This window comes from Dermacentor silvarum, chromosome 1 (assembly GCF_013339745.2).
Source record: "Dermacentor silvarum isolate Dsil-2018 chromosome 1, BIME_Dsil_1.4, whole genome shotgun sequence".
Taxonomy (NCBI): Eukaryota; Metazoa; Arthropoda; class Arachnida; order Ixodida; family Ixodidae; genus Dermacentor; species Dermacentor silvarum.
The window spans coordinates 361,238,003-361,258,510 of record NC_051154.1 but is presented as its reverse complement, the minus strand read 5'-3'; the positions used below and the strand labels follow the sequence as shown (position 1 = coordinate 361,258,510).

Here is a 20,508-nt window from a genome sequence, read left to right as displayed (position 1 = left end):
GGAGTACAATCAACCTCTCTACATGGCTTTCATAGATTATGAAAAGGCATTTGATTCAGTAGAGATACCAGCAGTCATGCAGGCATTGCGTAATCAAGGAGTACAGGAGACATACGTGAATATCTTAGCAAAGATCTACAAGGATTCCACAGCTACCTTGGTTCTCCACAAGAAAAGTAGAAAGTTACCTATCAAGAAAGGGGTCAGGCAAGGAGACACAATCTCTCCAATGCTATTCACTGCATGCTTAGAAGAAGTATTCAAGCTCTTAGACTGGGAAGGCTTAGGAGTAAGGATCAACGGCGAATATCTCAGCAACCTTCGGTTTGCAGATGACATTGTCCTATTCAGCAACAATGGAGACGAATTACAACAAATGATTGAGGACCTTAATCGAGAAAGCGTAAGAATTGGGTTGAAGATGAATATGCAGAAGACAAAAACAATGTTCAATAGCCTGGCAAGGGAACAAAAATTCAGGATCGCCAGTCAGCCTCTAGAGTCTGTAAAGGAGTACGTTTATCTAGGTCAATTACTCACAGGGGACCCTGATCACGAGAAAGAAATTTACAGAAGAATAAAATTGGGTTGGAGTGCATACGGCAGGCATTACCAAATCCTGACTGGGAGCTTACCACTGTCGTTGAAGAGAAAAGTGTACAATCATTGCATTCTACCGGTGCTAACATATGGGGCAGAAACTTGGAGGTTAACAAAGAAGCTCGAGAACAAGTTAAGGACCGCACAAAGAGCGATGGAACGAAAAATCTTAGGACTAACGTTAAGAGACAGGAAGAGAGCGGTGTGGATCAGAGAACAAACGGGAATAGCCGATATTCTAGTTGACATTAAGCGGAAGAAATGGAGCTGGGCAGGTCATGTAATGCGTAGGATGGATAACCAGTGGACCATTAGGGTTACAGAATGGATACCAAGAGAAGGGAAGCGCAGTCGAGGTCGACAGAAAACCAGATGGGATGATGAAGTTAGGAAATTTGCAGGCGCAAGTTGGAATACGCTAGCGCAAGACAGGGGTAATTGGAGATCGCAGGGAGAGGCCTTCGTCCTGCAGTGGACATAAAATATAGGCTGATGATGATGATGATGAATGTAGAAATAAGCATTCTGCAGTCTGAAAAGTGAAGAAAAGAAACACAAAAAAGAAAAAATCACCGCCCAAGCACTCCATACAGATGGTTAACCAGCAAAGCTGAAAAGTGCGGCTGCAGTGTTTATGACTGGGTTAATTACGTCTTTGTGTTTCTTAATGAGGTTACACACATGTTTGGCTGCGACAGAGAGAACGATGTCACTGAAAGTGTGTCCGCCGTTGTTGCCTGCGTTCGATGTCTCACGTTTGCTTGGCGGTGTGGTTAGCAGCATTTGCCCGCCATTGCCGCTGCTTGTGATTCTTTGAAATTAAATCTGTCCGTCACGTAAGACAACGAATGGCTCATACCTCCTTAAGCAACGGCTCATGCGGCCTCCCCATTACAACGTCACAAGAGAAGTGAAATTCTACGCTGGAATTATGAGCCGCAACGGAGCCAGCTGTGGAAGAAGACAACGAACGCGGGAGCAGTGGCATGAGCGAAAACAGAGGGGCGCCAACAAGCCAGCTGCGGAAGAGACGGTGCTCGAGCCAATGCTGATGATGATAGTTATCTGTACACAGGCGACAGACAGACGCTTTTTCGTTTCGTCTAGCCATATGGTGGCAAGATTCACAACCACTTTAGTTGATTATAAAAACATTGAAGTGCACGCAAACAGCCTCTACATTGCATCTGTGAAAAACATTGCTCCATCTTGCTGTAGCATTATGCACCTTAGCTTTGTGTGGAAGCCGCGGTTGTTGCACTGTGCTGCACCGCAATGAACCTTGGTTATGTGAAAAAGCCGCTGTTATTGCATTGCTCTTTACTGTTATGCACGTCAATCTTGTGGCAAAGCCACCACACTTGCACCGTGCTCCACCGCAAAGCATTTTAGGTGTGTGGAAAAGTACTTACTAAATATTGCATGAGCTTGATTTGAGCATTTTTAACGCAAAGAATTCTTTCTTCATACCAAGCACTTTGCAGTAGGCAATTTTATGTCCCGGCTCCTGTTAGTCTTTCCGATTGAAAACAAAAATATGTCTGGCAGCGAGTCCAAACCTGTCTCCCAACATAACAGCCCAACGCTTTAGCCACTAGGCCGCTGTTGTGCACATACTTTGCGCTCGCCAATGTGTAGCTAGGTATATGAGGTAGTGGCCCATGCATTATGGTGCACGATATGTGTCGGAGCACGTGTGCACGTACAAGTTGCTTGTCAAATTGAGAGCATGTCAGTTTCTCCCATTCTTCCTTTGTGGCAGCACTTCGAGGTGTTTTAGACTGCTCCAGCTTTGCGATTCACCCACATTTCCCAGTCCCTTCATTGTAGCAGCTTCCACAACATGGACACTGTGCGACATTGTACTACCTTTGCATTGAGGGTGAAGGTGGTATGTGCTCGTTGAGTGAAAAATGTTTACAAGAGGTGTATGCACAGAAAAGTATGACATTCATCTTAATACTACATATAATAATGCTATACTCCTTGTGCCACAGTGACCGATGCCCAAATCAGCAGACGGGCCCAGAATGGGCACATAACCATTTGTGCATACCGCATAAGCCATGCTGTCCACTCGGCAAAACAGTAGCCACCACAGTGTAGGCAGGAAGAGGCAAAGAAACCTTTATATTATACTACCATTGCAAGGAGAGTACGAAAGCGAAGGGCCTTTGTACTCTCCTCGCAATGCTTGTCACACATCACTCGCCATACACAAACACGTTGGTCAATGCTGCAATGCTCGGCAGAACCCTAAACATAAATCCCCACAGTGTGTGGGATCTACATAATTATTTTTTTCATTTTTCAGGCATTTGGTGGTAGAGGCCAGTGCGTTACACAGAAATCCCACTACAGTGCAGCAACGTTCAGAATGTAGTACGAGGTACATTATGTAGTTGGCTATAAGTTAAAAAACATAAATTATATTAGTCGTCAAAATATAGTAGCCAGTGTTGAAACTACAGATTTTTTAAAATTCAAAATACCCCCAAAGGCCCTCATGAGGGTATTACATGGGGGGGGAGGGGTCACAGGCACTGGTCATAGATTATACATCATATTAAAAACAAGACAATATAACAAAAGTAATAATAGAGTAAAACATAGGTAATATACAAAATAAGTCACAATTATTTCAGAGAAAACATTAGTACATATTAGGACAACATAAGGCAACTGCAATGAAAAGCAAAACAGCAACAAACATCGAAAACACTGTAAAAGTCCCAAGATAATAATAATAAGATTAGTTCACAAGTCGTGAGCGAATTAAATCTTGAAACTTAGCCAAGTCAGGTTCCGTGGCAATGTCTGATGGTAAGGCGTTCCACTCAGTTATTGTGCGCGGTAAGAATGAATATGCATAATGGAATGACTGGCAGTTAATGCGTTTGACTTTGTATGGATGGTCACGACGTGTAAAGATAACTGGTGGTGACTGAAAGAAATCATCATGAAGTGATGGATGATGATAAAGCTTATGGAAAAGTGATAGGCGAGAAATTTTACGGCGAAGTGCTAAGGTGTCCAACTCAGCTTTATTCTTTAACGAGGTGACGCTGGTGTAACGTGAATAATCTGAAAAAATGAATCGCGCAACACGGTTTTGCAAGGCTTCGATGTTGCTGATGATATAAGTTTGTTCGGGATCCCAAATGGCAGACGCGTATTCTAGTTTAGGACGGATTAATGTTGTGTACGCTAGTTTTTTAACATGCATTGGGGCTTCTTTTAAGTTATGTTTAATAAGTCCAAGAGTGCGGTTAGAAGAGGCAAGGGTAAGATTAATGTGATTATTCTATGATAAGTTTGACTGAAGATTGATGCCAAGGTACTTGTAAGTTGTGGCGAGTTCCACAGCGTTGTTATCAAGGGAGTAGGTTGTTGGAATTCGTGGCCTATTGGTGAAAGACAAGAGTTTAGTTTTGGAAATATTTAATGGCATTAACCAATTAGAACACCATGCACTTATTGCCTCCAGGTCAGTTTGTAGTAAGTGATTATCAGTGTTACTTGTTACACATCGATAAAGTACACAATCATCTGTAAATAGTCTGATTTTGGATAACACGCAACTGGGTAAATCATTAATATAGATTAGAAAGAGTAAAGGTCCAAGTGTTCTGCCTTGTGGAACTCCAGACGTAACATCAGCATAAGATGAGTTAGAATTGTTAACTGATGTAAATTGAATTCTAGATGAGAGAAAATCGGTGATCCATGCAATTATAGTAGGATGAATTTTAAGCTGTGAAAGTTTAAGTAACAACCTATGGTGTGGAACACGATCAAATGCCTTGGAAAAATCTAAAAATATTGCGTCAACTTGAAACCCAGCGTCTATCAATGCATGTATGTCACTAATAAATCCGGCTAGTTGGGTTTCGCATGAGTAGCCCTTGCGAAAACCGTGCTGATACTTGAAAATAATGTTATGGTCTTCAAGGAAGTTGATGACTTGAGTGTGTATTATATGTTCGAGTAATTTGCAAATAGTACTGGTTAAGGAGATGGGACGATAATTCAGCGGACAAGCACATGCATTCAAGGCTGAGCCACAGCATGAGAACACGGATGAGCAGACACACACGGTGGTCACTTGAGTTGGCATTCTGTCTATCTTTACCAACAAGCCCAGCTGCACAATGAGTAATTAATATTATGGCGACTGCAGCACAGCAGTGGTCTAGTGGCATAGTATCGACCTCGTATATAGCAGGTACTAAGTTAAAAACTTCGGAACTGCCATGAATCTCACAGTCAATCCTTATCCCTCGTTTTCCCACAGCTGCAGTCAGATGTGCTGTATATTGGTGGGTGTCCGGAATCTTGAGATCCAGACAGGCTGCCACTGGAAGTCCCTTGGGTCAGGTGATACCTCAAATGCCTCCAAATATTTCACTGTATAAACCTTTATAGAATGAGAAACTTGTCAAGAGCCAAGTTGTTACATGCAAAAGAAAACTGTCACTAAACAGTGACCAGTTTTGATTTCTTTTGTAAGCCACAGGTTGTGTGCATTTGACATTGCTGACCAACTCTTATCTACTCTCCGATACAATATCCATACTCATTGTATATATATTAAATAAAAATACATATAAGATTGATCTGCTCAGAAAGAATTGCCATTTTGGGAGGGGGTAGGCTGGAGGACAATTTGTCATTCCTTTCTCTTCTCTGTGATCGAGCTGATCAACTTCACTACAATGGTAAATGTACTGCAGTTCCCTGCATTCACATATGTTTTCAGAGAAAACTATTGTGTGGAGCCATGTTTGTGGTAATGCAATGCAAGATATATGCTGTGTCGCGTGACTCTTTAGTAATATTGTTAAATTCGAGTTGTGACCAATCTTGCTGCTCTTTATCTGGTTCCTGGTGAGTTCGTGGAAGTTCAGGTCACGTGAAGATACTCGATGAAGTTTCTCTGCGAAGTCCTTTTTAAAACTCTAGCAGCTGGCATCATAAAGTAAGTATGTAAATTGAGAGAAAATGTACATGATACAGAATAGTTCATTTTCGCCTGCCCTCTTTGTTTTATTTCTGGATCTGCAATGAACAGATCCACAGCTTGCTCACAGGCAAGTAGGCAGTGGCTTTCTCAGCGATGCTAATATCTCTATTCTAGTGAAAGACAATGTAAGCTACGGTTTTTGCAAGCATTCCGCAAATGCGGCTCACCATCAAGCACCAAACTTTTTATGTCTAAAAAAATAACTTGGAGAAGTAAATGCCCAGTATTCTTTTTCAGCTTTCAGTAAGCTTGCCATATAGCTCAGTGTTAACATGCAGGTTAGGTTACAGAAAGCAATAATAAACGACAATAAACACTGCTTGGATGGCAAAAAACGTGAATCATATCACTTTTTTTGGCAATGACTTTTTGGGAAATAGGAGGCTAAGCAATTGGTGATATGGCTACACTGTAAAGATTGGATAAGATGGATGACTGAATCTGCAACAGAACATTTGTGGACATTGTGTGAGCCACATTTTCCATGCTTTTTCGCCGACTAAGCGAGACTACATGCAGTGAGGCAGCATAGCTTACTTTTCTATGCTTTTTTGCTGACTAAGCAAGACGACATGCAGTGAGGCAGTATAGGTTACTTTCCTGGTGCATCAGCATGGGCTTTCTACAGTTGACTTTCGTTAATTCTACCCTGACGGCACCAACGAAATTGATCCAATTATCCGGTGGGTCGAATTGAACATTAAAAAAAATGCTAAAACACCGCTGATTCATATGGCAGTATGTAATTGACTTTAAGACGCCTCCGAGACAAACGTGCGCCAACTTTCTATTTTTCCAAACTATAAAACTGAAGTGCAAATGACATAAAACTTCAAACCCAAGTATAAACCTAACGCATACCTTATTTTTGAGAATGTAAGCTGATTTTCTAAAGTCACCCTCACTGCAACAAAGCCGTGTTATGCGGTAAAGTGTATGAATGCTGCAAATGCAGTTTTAGTTTCCCATTCGAGTGCACAGTGCAGGCAGTTTCCGGCTTAATTTCCTTCGCAAACAAAATGTGCTCTTTAGAACCAGGTCAATACCATAATCGGACATTGTGAGCTACCGTTATGGCTCGAAAATCTTGAAACAGACGCTGCCACTAAAAGGGGTCGTTATTGGAGTCAGGTGCATGCCTGTAGTTTGGTCAAGTTCGGATTATCTGGCGAATGCCAATTTTAGGATCAAAATAACAAATGTTTAGGGCCGTAGAACTGCATGGGAGCTGGCCAAGATCTTTGGTCAGAGTCGAATTAACCGAAAGATTAACCGGAGTTGGATTAACGGAAGTCTACTGTATACACTTTTCTGTTCAACAAGGAGTTGCCATTTTAATATTGCTACGGGGAGGCAAACACAACAGAAAAACGTATTTACAGTATATTTACAAGGCGATCAAGCGTCAACCATATGGCCGAGAGCACGCGCCAGATCATCAGCGTCTTCTTCATCGATGCTCCTCTAGATGAATCATACCGTGACATGACCCCCGGCTGCTCAAGCACCGTCACGGTGCTTGCTATGATCCAGGCGAGTGGTAAGGTTTAAGGCGGGATACGTGAACGTCAGTAGGTGATCAAACGGTTGGCGAGGAAGACTCGAGCGGGCCAATCTCATACGTGACGTCTGTTCCACGGCGTAAGACACGGTAGGGTCCGGAGTACCGCGAAAGCAATTTTTCTGATAGTCCAATACGCCGAGTCGGGAGTCCATAGAAGCACAAGGGCACCCGGAGTATAGATAACATCACGATGACGGGAGTCGTAGCGGTGCTTCTGGTGGCCTTGCGATGTAGTAAGGCGACGGCGAGCAATTTGGCGTGCCTCATCAGCTCGGGAAATGGCATCACGAGCGTACTCAGTTGGCAAATGGACGGCATCGGGGATGATAGTGTCAAAAGGTAACGTTGGGTCACGGCCAAACAGAAGATAGAAGGGTGAAAAACCAGCAGTATCATGACGGGAGGAATTGTAAGCGAATGTAACGAAGGGCAACGCAACATCCCAGTCTTGATGGTCAGATGAGACATACATAGAAAGCATGTCAGTAAGCGTCCGGTTGAAGTGCTCAGTCAAGCCGTTAGTTTGCGGGTGGTAAGCCGTCATAAATTTGTGTTTTGTCGCGCAGGAGCGAAGCAGGTCATCGATAACTCTGGAGATGAAGTAACGGCCACGGTCAGTGAGGAGTTGACAAGGGGCTCCATGATGTAAGATGACATCGTGTAGCAGGAAATCAGAGACGTCCGTAGCACAACTGGTAGGGAGAGCGTAGCTGGCCGAGAACGCTCAAGCGCAGATGCGTAGGAACGACGAGCAACAGTTCGCGTCCGTCCGGGTGGACGTTGTTGCGATATAACGTGTCATCTTTAAGCACGAAGAGGCGAAGGGAAGGGTCGGGCGCTGCGGAATCCAGCTTTTGAATAAGCTCACTTAAAATGGGATCACGGCGCTGTTCATCACGGATGTGGCTTAAAGCAGAGAGAGTACACATGCAGGCGTGTCATTGGAGGCTTCAGGCGGATCCACGGGATTGCGGGACAAACAGTCAGCATCCCGGTGCAATCGGCCAGATTTATAAGAAAAAGAGTAAGTGTATTCTTGGAGCCGGAGTGCCCAGCGACCAAGACGCCCATTGGGATCCTTAAGCGACGAAAGCCAGCAAAGTGCGTGGTGATCGGTAGTGACAGTGAAATGCTGGCCATGTAAATAGGGGCGGAATTTGCCCACCGCCCAAATGAGAGCAAGACACTCCCGTTCTGTAATAGAGTAGTTCTGTTCGGCTAAGGAAAGGAGACGGCTAGCATAGGCGACAACACGGGCATGCCCATTCTGATGCTGGACTAAAACAGCGCCGATTCCATAGCCGCTGTCATCGGTGCGGAGTTCTGTTGGAGCGGAGCTGTCGAAATGAGCCAGGACTGGTGGTGTAGTGAGCGACGTGATGAGGGTAGAGAAGGCGGCAGCCTGTGCAGCACCCCAAAAAATCATGACGCCTTTTTTCAGTAAGTTTGTGAGAGGGCGTGCAATTTTCGCGAAATTCTTCACAAAACGACGGAAGTAGGAGCACAGTCCCAGAAAGCTACGAACTTCCTTTGTGCAAGTCGGAACGGGGAACTGCTGCACAGCTCGAACTTTGTCAGGGTCGGGGCGAACACCGGTTGAGTCGACGAGATGACCGAGCATGATAAGTTGCAGGCCGGCTTTGCGAAAAACAGAAAGGATAGAAGAAAGTCAGTCGAGATGCGTTTCAAAGTTCGGTGAAAATACAATGACGTCATCAAGACAACACAGGCAAATGGACCATTTAAAACCGTGGGTGTCGATCATGCGTTCGAAGGTGGCCGGGGCGTTGCATAAGCCGAAAGGCATGACTTTAAACTGATAAAGGCCGTCAGGGGTAACAAAAGCGGTCTTCTCACGGTCCATGTCATCAACGGCGATCTGCCAGTACCCTGAGCGAAGGTCGATTGAAGAAAAATACTTGGCGCCGTGAAGGCAATCCAGGGCGTCGTCTATGCGTGGGAGCGGGTACACGTCTTTTTTGGTGATCTTGTTGAGATGTCGGTAGTCCACGCAAAATCGCCAACTGTCATCTTTCTTTTTAACAAGAACCACAGGAGAACCAAGGGCTGCAGGACGGCTCGATTATATCTTTGGCAAGCATCTTGTCGACCTCCTTTTGAATGATGCGGCGCTCAGCTCGAGAGACGCGGTATGGCCGTCGGTGGATCGGATGGGCATCGCCAGTGTTTATGCGGTGTTTGACAGTGCAGGTTTGACCCAGAGGACGGTCGCAAAGGTCAAAGACGTCCCTATAAGAGAAGAGGAGTCGAAGGAGATCGTCAGCGTGATGGGGCGAAAGGTCTGGAGCAATCATTTTCTTCAGGTCGGGAGGAGACAGACCTGGCGAAGAAGACGGGATATCGGTGGTGTGCGAGCGACCAGCATCTGGAGGAGAGAAGGTCGAGATAACGTAATCGTAGGAGGGCGTCAGCATAGCGAGTGAAATGCCTTGTGGGAGCACTTGTGAACACAGTCCGAAATTAATCACAGGAAGACAAGTAAGATTGTCCCTTATAGTTATAACAGTGTGAGGCAAACCAACACTGTGCGCCAACAGAACGGCGGTGATGGGAGCGAGCACATAATCGCCGTCAGAGACTGGTGGAGAGGGTGTCACAGCAACACAAGTCACGGCTTGCGGCGGCAAACGGACGTGCTCAGCAGAACAGAGCCGACTCTTGATTTGTCTGGGTTGATCAATTACACTTGATAGGTCAAGCTGTACAGTACCAGCGGAACAATCGATGAGGGCGGAGTGGGCGGACAAAAAGTCAAGACCGAGGATGACGTCGTTGGAACAGCAGACGAGGACGGTGAACAAAACAGAAGTTTGACGGCCGGCTACACTGACATGTGCGGTACAAATGCCAGCTACGGGAGACGTACCACCGTCGGCCACTTGACAACACGTGATGGGGCAGGGGTCATAACTTTTTTCAACTGCCGGCGGAGGTGAGAACTCATAACAGAAATATGGGCGCCTGTGTCAATCAAAGCAGTAACAGGTAGGCCATCCACTTCAACGTCAATCAAGTTCTGATTGGTAGGGAGCGTCAACAGAGGAATTGGAGAGCAGGTCGGAATAGCAGCATCACCTCCAGGAGCTGCAGCCGTTAGTTTCCCGAAGGAAAACGCCGGGAGTAAGACGGGGACGGGGAACGGCGTGGTGGGGGTGACCGAGAAGGTCGGCGTCGTGGGGAGGGCGAGCGGCTGTAATGGGCGGTGGTAGTAGTGGTCTCGGCAGATGTTTCTTGGTCAGGTTGGCTTGGTACCTGGTGCTGGCTTCGGGGTGGATAGCGGAAGCTGGATGAGCTGGGTCGAGAAGACGAGGGCCAAGGACTTCGGCAATATCGTGAAATGTGTCCAACACATCCACATCGAAAGCAAATTGACTTGTCGTCAGGCGTCCGCCACGCATTTGGATCGCGATAATTTGGAGTGGGGTAACGGCGTTGGAGAGGGTTAAAGGTGACCGAAGGGTAACTGTCAGGGTGGTTCACAGAGCAGATGGTTTGAAGGCCCACGTTTGCCAGTTCTTGACGAACAACGGATTGTATAAGGGATATCGTAGGTGGGGCATCACAGGGCTCTCCTCACATTAAATGTGCGGGCGATGCGGCTTCAATTTCGCGTCGAACAATTCGGGTGATGGTCTCGGATGTTGAAGGCTGAGTCGGCATATGAACATCCTCACACGTTGATGTCGCTGCCGTGTTCGGAAGGCGGGCGAATTGGTGGGCGATACGTCGGCTTTTAGCATCTTCGAAGCGTCGGCATTCAGTAATAATCTCATTGACTGTCGAAGAGTTTTTAAACACGATCAGGTTAAACGCATCGTCCGCGATCCCTTTCAGCAGGTGCGCAACCTCATCGGCTTCTGTCATCTTGGCGTCAACCTTCCGGCAAAGGGTCAGCACATCCTGAATGTACGTCAAGTACGACTCAGTAGGCGTCAGCACACGCGAGGCAAGTTCTTGCTTGGCAGCACGCTGGCAGCCTGCAGGTTGGCCAAACAACTTGCGAAGTTTAGTCTTACATACGCTCCAGCTTGTGAGCTCCTCTTCGTTGTTATCGAACCAGGCCTTCGCCGTTCCCTTTAGATAAAATATGACATTCGCCAACATCATGGTCGGGTCCCACCTGTAATGTGCGCTTACGCATTCGTAGAGTCGAATCCATTTGTCGACGTCGTCGCCAGCAGTGCCGGAAAAGGTCCCAGGGTCACGGGGTGGAGCCAGGACGACTGTTGGCATGGCGGCCGCCGCTGACGCAGTTTCACCGCTGGTGGACATGACTAGAGTGGCGACTTGGCGGCCGCTGCGAAGCTCCTTCTTGCGTTATACCCCCAGCACTTCCACCAAGATGTTACGGGGAGGCAAACACAACAGGAAAACGTATTTACAGTATTTTTTACAAGGCGATCAAGCGTCAACCATATAGTCGAGAGCATGCGCCAGATCATCAGCGTCTTCTTCATCGATGCTCCTCTAGATGAATCATACCGTGACAATATGTAGTTTTCTTCTATCAGTGTGGTAATCGTGCTAAATTTAGCATTTAAGTTAAAAGGACAAGTTACAAAGCAGGGGCACGCTTTGAGACTTGAAACATTTGAACATATAAAGGTAGTACACATTAACAGCTGCTGAATTAACCTAAGTTGGTTGCATTATGTGCATAGCATGTGGTTGCTTTTTGGGAATGTGGTCATTCTGTAAAACAAAACTGCATTTGTTTGAAATAAATTGCTGAATCTACTGCTTGTGTGTTTTCCTGTGCTCTCTGTTCTGATTGCGTGTTTGAAAGCGCAGTGAGTGACTGCAGACAAATGCACAAGGCTTCACTTTATCATGTGGCTTGATAAAGGAGCCCCCTTCCATGCACACACACTTTCTTGTGCATAAGCCAATTAAAAGAAAAAAGGCCTACCTTTTCTCACGGATTTTAAAACCTGCCAGTGTTAAAAACAGAGTGAAGCTGGACAAATGCAATTTACTAGAAGTATTATTGCTAAAGCCTCGTGCGTGCAAAGTATGTGCATTCAGTGTTGGCTATGCCTTGGAAGAGCCCTGCAACAGCTTTCACCACACTGCTTGCTACAGCATTGCTGTATTTTTCAACCTGAGAGCAAAACTACAGTTCATCTCTAGAACTTCAGTAGCACAATCAACAGCTTTTTCTGCATGTTTGATGCACTCCTGGCCAGGGACTTTTCGTCCTGTAGGCAGAACAGACGGCCGCCTCGGGCGGCATTTTAGGAACAGCACAGCATACCTTGAAAGCCCCTTGTTCACCAGCGAGAGTGGAGAGGGGCACAATAATTGGATGGTGCAGCAAAATACCTTGAAAAGCTGCTGCTTCTGGCGCCCATTTACAATGCCATGCTTATAGACCTCAACATGGAGAAACCCCATTTTACTTTATTATTTAGAATACTGTAAGCCCAAAAGGGCTGTTGCAGGGTGGGATGTGCATATACAATAGAATAAAATCTGTCATCAATACTATAATAAGAAAAAATACTATAAGAAGAAAAAACTATAATCAAGAAAAAAAATACTATAATAATACAACTTATAAAAAATAAAAGTCCAAATTCTGTTCAAAAAAAGTCAAGCCATCAACACCATTGAAAACTTCAGGAACAAGGTTATTCCACATAGCTATAGTGTGAACAAGAAATTAATATTTGCACACATCAACTCGTGAGTTATAGGGTAAAAAACATTCTTCTAGGTGGGAGCAGGTGAGTTAGGTAAATTTACTGTTCAACTGATAACGGAACTTTAGGCAGGCTATTTTTCTCCAGACATTCACTGTTTGCAGTCCTGCCCTTGTTAGCAGGGCTGTTGCAGATTATGTTCGTCGATAGGAAGAGTAAATAAATCTTGCTGCCAATTTCTGAACGCGTTCAAGTTTATTGATTTGGTATTGCTGATGAGAATCACAAATTACACTGGCATAGTCTAAGCCCGGGCATAAATGGTGCTTTTACTAAAATTTACTTCTGAATTATTCTACCAACGTGGTGTGGCTATCTATGATCGCCGTATAAAACTGGGGCAAACATTGCACGTCTAAAACGTACAAAAGCTGGCATAACTGTAATGAGTGACCTGCATTCATCTGAAATGTGTAACATTGCAAGAATGGGCCAAGCTAATTTAAAGATTGCAGAGTTTAAGTAGTCCTGGCACAATCTTTTTCTTATGCGTGTGTAGCTGTCAATCAGTGAATTACACTATGAAACTTTATATTGCTTCTGTGCACAAGAAATATATTATCCTTAATGCGAACATTTAAAAATGCCAAAGGCAGTTTGGCTCCACGATTTCACAACATCATGGCATGGTAGATCAGAAGCAAGTGATGCATGCTCCAGTTTGTGAGTAAGCCATGCCATTATTGTGCTATTGAATGCCGAACATGTCAAGGCCTCTCTGCACCACAACATTGGCCTTTCTTTCTTGGTGCACATTTGATGTGTGATGGGAGGAGCCACTTGGAAGGTGAGGGTGATGCTCCGTGTTCCCTGAGAAGTACCAGTAGAAAAGTTTGTAGAGCAGACTCATTTTGTGCTCAATGCAAAGAAATGTCTGAGAAGCATTGTGCTGCTGAGGTTGCGGGTTCGATCCTGGCCGTGGCGACCTCAGCAACACAATTCTCATTCGGATGGGGGCGAATACAAGAACGCATGTGTGGATTGGGTGCACTATAAAATACCTCAGGCAATCAAAATTAAGCCGGAGTCCGCAACCACAGTTGTGACTTGTAGAACACCAGAATTAAATTAATTTCAGTTAAGATGTTTGAGAAGGGCCAAAAGAATATTTTATTTAGTGAAACAGGTCTTGGCATTCGTTAAGAATCGCTCAAAGCACACCCAGCTTTTCAACGGCATGGTGTGATCTTAAAAGCTGGCATGTGCAACCAGATTAATATAAAAAATTAAGCACAAAACTCCTATGTCAGTGCTTCTTTACGTGGAAGCATAAGGGACACTTGTCTTTAAAGGCGTCATCTAAATCCTGTGTAAATATTAATTGATGAACATCAAATGGCTCTACATCTAAGGCAGTGGTTCTCAAATGGGGGATCCGCAAAACCCCCACTAACAAAAAAAGCAACCAAGTTTTTCTTTTTTTTTTGTGGCCACTGCAAGTCTTGAGGCATTCTGGTTGGGGACTGCAGAAATGTTTTCCCTTCTACATAAGATGGCTGTAAAGCTTTTGTTGCAGTTTTATATCATATGCATGCAAGCATGCTTTTTCCATGCTTGCATACTTGAAAAGCAAATACAGAAACAGGTTGAATGTGGCTGCAGATATGTGACTCTGCTTAAGCGTGACTGCATCATGTATTGACAAGCTGTCCAGACTGAGTTGAAGTGGCACTTTTGTTTGACCATTCTTTGCAAAGTAGCAATAAAAGGCACCTGTTTCACGCCTAATATTGTGTTAGTTTATACCCCCCCCCCTCTCCCGTCATTGCAAGTGGTCCCCATCACTTCCACCAATCCACAAGGGGTCACCGACACATCCATGGCTGAGAACCATGGATCTAAGGCAATTATAGGGTGTTAAGACAACAGGAAGCCGCAAGATTTTTGTTGTGCACTGTTCCTATAGAAACAATATAGGGAAACAACAAAACTGTTGAGCCTATAGTGAAGAATTCATTCAAGATCCTTGTGAATTTGGCTAGAGGATATTCATGCCCAAGCCTCATCAGCGTGGCATCACTGATTTCAAATAATTTTATTTTGTCATTCTGCCAGAGTAAAAGTTCTCGAAACCTGCTAGGCTGCACTTTAATTTAAAACCAGCACTTTATTAATTTTTACATACCACACACCTTTAGCAGCGCTTGAGCTAATGCTGGTCGTAATCTACTATAATTTAAGCCACATGGCCATTGTCATCGCATTATTTTTATATGGTCCTACAATATATTCCCACTGTGTACAATTGAAATCTCTGCCAAGGACAACCGAAACAGTACGATTGCAAACTGCAGAATTCCCCATCTGCGGAGGCGGCTGGCTGATTACCGTATGAGGTGCTTTGTGAGCTGGCATTGATGTCTAAATCTCAACTGCTCTGCAAGCATCCAAAACAGGCTTTGGGATACACTCTTACCACAAGAAGAGAGACTATATAATGAGTGTTGCCTATGAAATATGGCACACCCATGACGAGGGATTGGCCAGGATTCTCCATGAATGCAACATCAAATGGCTTCATATCCCAACTTAATTGATAGTATATAATACTGATGTGTAACAAAAGTAAATGACAAACTAAAAAAGTGACCAGGTCTACTTATGATTGAGCCACAAAAAGAAAAATGGAAACATGTTAATAGTATGAAAAAAAAGTGCCTGTGATCCTCCCAGTAGCAACAATATGATTATGCACCAACTAACAATACTCTTCAGACACTTCCCAAGCTGTCACACCATTATCTACAAAATGCTATGGCCAACATGAAAAAGGCATAGCTGTCAACATGTTTTTCCGGCTGAATATGTTCAGAGAAAAAGAGAAAATTATTGTATTCCATATCCTCACATGAAACACTTAACAATATTGTTACAAGCCATTCTTGCACATTGAAGAAGGCACTAGCAAGGCGGTGATGGAAGACAATTGAAGAAGCACTCATGTTGTTATTTCCGTTGCAATACAAACCTACACTTGCTCACTTGAAAGTGTCAGTGCACAATTCGACACGGTAGAAAACTAAATGGCACCATGTACTGTTATGAAGAACACGGAACAGACATTCCAAGGAAATGCAAATACAGCAAGGAGGTATTCGCTGTTGCTGTCAACATATTTGGCCAGTCTGAAGGGTAACAATAAATTCAAAAAAACCTACAGGCCCACTATGCAATACTTTTTTCAAACTATGCAAATCTGCAATCTGTGCAAGTCCTTATTGATCAGGAAAAGAAAAAAATATTTTGAGCATTTAACGAAAAATAAATGTTGCAACAATTCAGAAATGTATCCTTTGTACTTTCTAGTGACATACGGATAGAGACAGTCGGCGAGCACAGTTATTACATGAGACCCATCTGGATCTTGAACTCATGGCAGTGCTGCAGGGCAAATACCACTCTCATACCTCTGACAGGCGTCAGTTACAATACTGGGTTGGAAGGAAAACCTTTCAAGTGCTCCTTCAGAAGTCCAAGCATGTGACCGGTAAGTAGTTTAGCATGACTAGGGGAAAAATATAATCAATTTCACAAATATCACAACATCCAAATAGTGGCACACCGCTTTGATTTTCAGCTGACAACTATTTTTGTTAAAAGCCTCGGCGCGTAAATGCAACCTGAGGTAGCTAGGTCACATGAAATTGGAAAATATAGCGGCTAATGTAACACTGAAATTTGCTATCTCGTGGACATGAGCGAAAACTTAATTTGAAAAGGTTTGCTCGAAAGCAATGCTTTCACGGACGTTCGTATAACCTGAACATCGCTCCCGAGGGCTCCGTGGTCGCTGCGCATGCCTGAGCTGAGAGAAGGTGAGAAAGGAGAACAACTCTCCTTTGCCGGATGCGACGTCACATTGTTTCTTTTTTTTTTTTGCTTTTTGAAATAGCTACTCTCGAACGTAGATCAGTCACGAATGTCGGGTGTCGGCTGCACCACGCTCTGCGTGCGCTATTGTGCATGTCGGAAAGGCCCAAGCGTGCGCGATATTCTTGCGAGCGCAGTTTCGTGGGCTTGGACTCCGTGACATTTGCTTTCGCCATATGTGAATTAACAGCTTGCCGACAGGTCAACCGCCGCTGTACTTCGGTGAATACATTGTTTTTCGTGATCCTGAAATAGCAAATGGTGCATCGCTGCGTTGGCGGCTTCAATTGAGTGCGGTTGCTGCGCATAGCAAGTGATTTAATTGCGCAAATACGTGCTACATTATCGGTGTAAATAGTGAAAAACTTAGGCTGTGAGCCTTACTACCGTTAGTCAGTCGGTTACCACATGTTTTGCTGTTATCCACTGCACATTTCTTCATATCCAATAACGATCTGCTTCAGATATCTCTGTTGAAACGGTCTCTTCAAAAATCTGTTGATCGTGCAGCTTATTATATTTCTTGTTGTTTTTTCAGTCGGCCTTTTTTTTTTGCTTACGACTCGCGATGGGCAGCAGCGTTACGTCCGTGCACGCGTCCGTACACATGTGCACGGCGCTAAACTGGATGCACTACCTGCAAGAGAGAATGAGGGAGAGTGAGCTTCACGTCACTCGAGCACCTGCTTACAAATGTTTTTTTCTTTGGGCACAGCATCGAAGCTGTGATTGAGGTAATGCCCAGCACCATATCGAATACAAAGCACAATACACCAAAATAGAGAAACCAAAAACAATTGCACGCACAACGCGTCACCAAAGCAAACACAACACCTGCTTTATATGTTGCATATGAGCTGAAACGGGTGAATCCCAAACTCTGCGAGTGTCACATAACACCTGAAAGCATTAGCTGCTACGAGAGAACCAGTGCGGTTAATCTGGCGAGCTATGCATGCATCTGTAGCCTAATGGGCAAATAATTGGGCTGCTGCACTAGGGACTCGCGTTAAATACCCACCATCAGGAGCATTACTAATTATTAATGAAGCTACCTGGGCAGGTGTACTAAGAAACTCGAAAATAGATCATGATAATGCTTTGCATTAAGAGACAACTTGCTGCCGGTTGGAGTTTAACCAACATTTTCTGCTTTGCGCTTGCGATGCTTACCAAGTGAGCTACATCAGCAGTTGTCCCAATGTCCATTTTCTTGGATAGTTTCACATGTGTACCAAACTTTGTCCTGGAAGTGCTAGGCAGCAGAACAGCCATGATGGCAGATGTGAAGTATCCTTTAAACCCCTGACATTAAATACAACATTATCTTAAAAGCAGGCAACTGGCCAATGAACACTCATGTTCTACCTTGAGGCACTAAGGCTGCCAATGTCGAGACATTTGCATTTTATGAGCTACAAAAATCAGGGGAACCACGGAGCTCAATTTCTTGTTAGTAACAAGCACAGACAACGAAGCAACAGTGGCTGCATAGAAAAATGGGCTAGAGCTCACGACAAGCATTGGCAACTTACAATAGAATTCTTTCTCTACAATTCATTGTCTCAAGACACCTCGAAGCAAATTTTGTGGATTATACTTTTAGTACGTCTTTTGCGACTGCAAATTTAAATGCGTGTAATACTTTGCGGCAACTTGGAACATTTTAATGTTTAGCATCTCCATACTTTAAATCTGTGCACGGACAAGCTTTGCCACCATTTTAGAACAATAATTATCTGGTGTCATACACAATGACTCAAACCACTATTAGTTAAAGCAACCTTTAAAGGAGCAGAAGCATGCCCTTAGCAAATAGATATACATACCAGGTTTAGACTGAGCAAACTAAGCAGTACTTGTGGCCACTTGCTTTCAACAAGGCAGAAACAGGTCAGATGTTGACAAAGACAACAAATATAAGGTGCGGCCAAAGGAAATAAGCAGAAGCTGTAAAGACAGCAGCAGCACAGTGAAACAAATTAGACAAATGTGCACACCGCAAGCGTTCCTGAGGACAATACACAACGTCACTGCCGCAGTTAGAAGCAAATCCTCCTACAAGGAAAAAAAATATCATGATTGTTTTGGTGTAAACAGCAAGTGTGTGGAGTTGTTTACATTATAAAAACAGCACAGACAACAATTAAGGCGGACACAGTATTTGTGTCATCTGCCTTCCTGCTGTTTTTACAATGTCGATTACGGTTGCAAAGGTACGCACATGATCTACGAACAACGAAAGCAGCGGATGTGTATAGAAAGGTGAGCTGAATTCATACACTCATATATGTTTAATTTTGAAGGTGCCCGTAAAAGCGACAGCAGCAGTAAAGCGGGTTTGGTTAACAGCTTGCTCACAACGTACACATTGCACGATTTAACTCCACGGCTCTCAAAAGAGTTGCTAAGAAGCTGTAAGTGAAAGAAATACGCTTTCTTTATCTCACTGCAACAAATGAAAGCCTCTGACGCACCTACCGCGGTCAGCGCAAGCAGTGAGCAATGTAATTGAATGCAGCAGCAAGGTAATTGAATTGCATGGGTAAATAAGAGGCGCATAGCGTAGTCATCCCATAGAGATGGAGAAACAAAAGACCTACGCACGAGATATATACCAAAGGACGGCATTCACCGATAGAGCTAGTTGAGTGCATGCACTTTCCGGCGCGTGAACGCTTCCGCCGTTCGTTTTACATCGGGGTAACGCGTAGGAACTGTGACAGTACTTGTTGAAGGCACGAACGAATAAATTATCCTGCGATCACTACGAGACCTGCGACAACCGTTTCGTGCTCCTTCGAATTTCGAGATCACATCGGCCACAGCTCAAATGCGCAACCGGTTGTTTTTACAAGTGTCAGCTAGAGAACGGGCAATCGCACGACACTCACCTTTGCTCCAAATGTGTCGCGGCAGCTGAGCAACAAATGTCATCAAGCCCAACCCTGCAATGTCCGCAATTTCAGCTACTAAGCAAGTGCAAAAAACGAAACTTGAATGCTCACAACGCGCGCGCGAACGAGGCGCGAACCATAGTGTCTGAGTTCGAGAGTAGCTATTTCAAAAAGCAAAAAAACAAACAATAATGTGACGTCACATCTGGCAAAGGAGAGTTGTTCTCCTTTCTCACCTTCTCTCAGCTCACGCATGCGCAGCGACATCGGAGCCCTCGGGGGCGACGTTCAGGTCTCGAACACTTGCACTCACGCGAGCAGTCAACGGCGCGGGGTAGCATCTTATCGCACTTGGACTTCATACGTAAGCTCACAGCAACGCCAACAGATAAATTTCACCGGTTGTGTCCATATAATCACTATCACAAGTAAACGGGAATAGTTCTACCTTGTTTAAATTCGTTGCTCTTTGATTCGTGAACATTATTTACGTGAAGCAAAATTATCAGTGAGCAAAACATTTTTTTTTCAGCGCGAGGGAAGAAAACCGAAACTAGTTTATGATTTTTGCGGCCCCAAAGTGATCTAAAGTCGGAGCCATCCAAAGTCGGAGCCATCCAAAGCCCGGCGCCATTTTGTAGTTGTGTTGCAACATGAATGCGCGTGCTCGCTGTCGTTGTTGAACGGCCCTGAAAGCGCTGCGTTAGGGGCGAGTGCAACCGAACATTACGGCAAGTTACGATGGGAACTTTTTTCCGTGCTACGTGATTGCGACGACAAGAACGGCCAGCAGTAGCGTGTCGCCGATTTCGTCTTGGCCGACATCGAACA

General features: G+C 44.5%; 1 long non-coding RNA gene across 1 annotated transcript; it reads right to left on the bottom strand.

Annotated features, from left to right (window-relative positions):
* Window positions 1-14,928: 14,928 nt before the first annotated feature.
* On the bottom strand, window positions 14,929-19,790 carry LOC125942387 (uncharacterized). The gene is made up of 3 exons (XR_007465059.1): window positions 19,675-19,790; window positions 18,610-18,730; window positions 14,929-17,417 (listed from the first exon to the last, which is right to left on the bottom strand). It is a non-coding gene; the product is annotated as an uncharacterized LOC125942387 (long non-coding RNA).
* Window positions 19,791-20,508: the final 718 nt, after the last annotated feature.